This window comes from Physeter macrocephalus, chromosome 9, assembly GCF_002837175.3.
Source record: "Physeter macrocephalus isolate SW-GA chromosome 9, ASM283717v5, whole genome shotgun sequence".
Classification (NCBI taxonomy): domain Eukaryota; kingdom Metazoa; phylum Chordata; class Mammalia; order Artiodactyla; family Physeteridae; genus Physeter; species Physeter macrocephalus.
Window position 1 is genome coordinate 55,535,641 of NC_041222.1, and position 3,615 is coordinate 55,539,255.

Consider the following 3,615-nt stretch of genomic DNA (forward strand, 5'->3'; position numbering starts at 1 on the left):
TATACACAAGACAAGAATTTTCACTCACAGTGTATTATTAGATCCCAAACACCCTTCTTTCCCTAACTTCTTCATTATACCTTTTCACCCCAACTCCTTCCAATTATAGCTACTTCTTCTGAGAATAAGAAATAATTTTAAAGTTGAGAATGTATAGCATCTCCACCCAAACAGAATCCATCATATTTAAATTGAAAACCTCTTGTCTATTAACGAAACTATTTGATCAGTTATATCTTCCATATTTTTTCTCTGTCATATTGTACATGAAATAATGTGTGTAGAAATACTTTAAACATTTTAAGGAAACAGGTTCTCAAAACAGCATATCATACACACTTTTAAAAATTGCTGTTTAAGTGCAAGCTACATTTCTGCAAACTGAAAAGAGGTACATTTTCCTTTGCTTCCCTGCAAGGTCCATGTTCCCCCTCTCTATGACTGATCATACTCTGTCAATTCCTTTTCTGTAGGCCAGAAGGGAGATTTTCCCCCTCTTCTGTTCCACGTAGCTACTGGCAAGGAAGACTTACCAAACACATGGAAATGCCAGAAAGCACACATATAGGAGAACCCAAAGCAAGTCCCTAAGATTCTCCTGCTGTAGAAACCCTCTCTCTACCTCCTTGCCAGCAGGGGATATACTGCCTGCTAGGATGGAGCCCTCCCAGCCAATCCACATACGAGCATGGCACTGCATCCTTCAAGGGAACAGAATGGGAATATCTACTTAATCAAGTAACAGATATTTATTGCTTACCTGAGAAGCCATGTATTGGTTATTTCGGAGATATCCAACGTATGACACCAATCCTGGCCACAAGGCAAATACCCTATAGTTGGGGGAATAAGGTAGCATTTCTATGTAAAAAAATATTAACTGTTCAAACTAAATTGACTTATTCAAATACTAAAATTACAGAAGTTCAATAGAAGAGCTATTACTTGGGATGAGTCAGGCTATCAGGGAAAACCTCGGAGAGGAGGAAACTTTTATTTCAACCGTGTAACATAAGCCTAAATTCAGTTAGGTAGGGAGAGAAACAAGGAGATGGACACAAGCAAGGCTTTTGGTTGGAACATATATTCCCTTCAAAATAAACCCCGCATTAAGTATATCAGGTACTATCCCACGTGGAGAAGATAGTAACAGACAAGACAGAATGCTGGTTCCCTTGAATCTTACATCCTAGAGGAAAAAACAACAAAAAATAAGTAACAAGCAATAAGCATCATCACATCAAATTGTGACAAGTATTATGAAGAAAATAAAACAGGAGGACGGCATAGAGGAGGGATGGCAACGTCCACTAAGATGGTCGGGAAGGCAGTTCTGAGGTGGCCTCTGACCTGGGGCAACGACAGGAGCAGAGAATGTGGAGGGCAGGTTTTCCTAAACTCTAGGTTGGAGAACTCTGGTGTCCTGGGAAATACCAAAGAGTGATTGAGGAAAACAAAAACAACTCTTGTCCATAGACATTCTTTTTGGAGATTCATAATACATATTAGCATATGGAAGACATCTGAACGTCCTCCAGGAAAGAGTACCTATTTGACTCAATGCTTCCCCAACATACCTGAAGGTAATGGCCCATTTTTTCTTGGTGATGGTGTATGCCTTGCGGGGACCGGGAGAGTAGAGGGGCAGGTTGTAATATAATAACATTTCTATTACTGGTTCTCAAAATACTGCTTAATGCTAAACTAAGAAGTCTGAAGACTCCAGTAGAATAAAACCTGAATGGGGCTCCCTGTAGTTGTGTCATATGGTGGCCTGTAGTTGTGTCATATGGTGGCCTCTTTGGAGTTTGATATGTAGTAAATAGGATGCCCTTCTAACTTTTGGACAGGAAATTGACAAGGTGAAAGTGTGTGTTTTGATACTGTTACCCTGATGTGATAATGCTGAGTGGGTTTAATGGAGGAGATTAGGTAGATTAGTTAGGAAACATTTTTCTAGCCTAAGCAAGAATTCTTGAACCAAGATTTAGCGAAGGGGATGAAGAGAAAGGGAGAGACATGAAAAATCAGGAAAGAAGATTCGGCCAAACAAGTGGACATCTCATCTAGAACGTGGGAGAGACACAATAGTGAGTTGGAAGCAATGGGTTGGTATTGGGATGGTGGATCAGACATAACAAAATAAAATTAAAGAACATTTCACAAGCAAAAACGGATAGGCAGAGACAGAAGGATGAAATGGCAATAAGGAATGAAACAAGGTTGAGGTTATCATATGAACAACCTACAGTGGAAAGTTTAGGAGCTTACTATTCATTTTATAGGCAAGCTACTAGGATTTTCTTAGCAGGAATGATTTGAAGTATGTTTTAGTAAGTTTCATTGCGACTAGTGTGTAGGATTCATTGGAGAAGAAAGAACGGAGATAGGAAGAACCACTCAAGGTCAATTTCAAAAGTCCAGGTTAAAGATAAGCAATGCCTCGGAGAGAATGGAACCTGGGGATAGGGAAGAGGAAAGAGATGCTAAAGGTGTCTCATAGGTAGATTGTGGGAATTGGCTGGGACCAAGTGTGAGCGAGGCAAGCACTAATGGGGAAGGAAGAGCGGAGCCTGACAGCATCTTTATCACAACTGGGAAGGTAAGTTAGACAATCAAAGTTAAGGGTGGAGGCAGCAGGTACCTGGCAGCAGATCCTCCGTTCCATCTGGAACATGCTGAATTTGATGATCTGGTGGGCTCTTCGGGAAGAGACGGTCTGCAGCCCGATAAGAAGTTGAAGGAGGATTTCAGCCTAGAGATAAAGAGTAGCATTGACAGATATAAACTACCATGTGTAAAATAGGTAGTGGGAAGCTGCTGTATAGGACCGGGAGCTCAGCTTGGTACTCTGTGACCACCTAGAGGGGTGGGATAGGGAGGGTGGGAGGGAGACGCAAGAGGGAGGGGATATATGTATACATATAGCTGATTCATTCTGTTGTACCGCAGAAACTAACACAACATTGTAAAGCAATTATACTCCAATAAAGATGTAAAAAAAAAAAAAAAAAAGATTATAGAGAGGATTCGTTTAGCGGGAAGAGCACATGACAAGACTCTGTCCTGACTCTACCACCTCCTCTCTATGTGACTCTGTTACTCCTCCTTCCTGTGACTCAGTTTCCTCCTCAATAAAATGGGGATAATAATAATAATACCAATCTCATAACACTGTCATAAGAGTTAAATAAGTTAGTATATGTGAGGTGCCTATAACAGTATCTAGCACACAGTGTTTTAGGACCACAACAATGTTATTATTTCATTGTGGTTATTATTGTTATTAAATGACATAGATGAGGAACTTTTTAAGCAATGAACTAGAGCAATAATTTTTAAATAACTCTTTCTATTCTCAGTGTCAAGTTATACAAGCCTTCTTATCCTTCATGAAAATGAGTAAATAGAGAGATGGAGGCAAGATGGCGGAAGAGTAAGACGCGGAGATCACCTTCCTCCTCACAGATACATCAGAAATACAGCTACACGTGGAATTTCTCCTATAGAACACCCACCGAACGCTGGCAGAAGACCTCAGACCTCACAAAAGGCAAGAAACCCCCCACGTACCTGGGTAGGCAAAAGAAAAAAAAATAAACAGAGACAAAGAAT

The 3,615-nt window shown here is 40.4% G+C and overlaps 1 long non-coding RNA gene across 2 annotated transcripts in view; it reads right to left on the reverse strand.

Annotated features, from left to right (window-relative positions):
• Positions 1-763: 763 nt before the first annotated feature.
• Positions 764-3,615, reverse strand: part of LOC114486881 (uncharacterized) — a 27,160-nt gene continuing 24,308 nt past the window's right edge. For both annotated transcript variants that reach the window (XR_003681271.1, XR_008618246.1), the window contains 2 exons: positions 2,645-2,755; positions 764-833 (listed from right to left, as the gene is read on the reverse strand). This is a non-coding gene — a long non-coding RNA (uncharacterized lncRNA). The remainder of the gene's footprint in view (positions 834-2,644; positions 2,756-3,615) is intronic.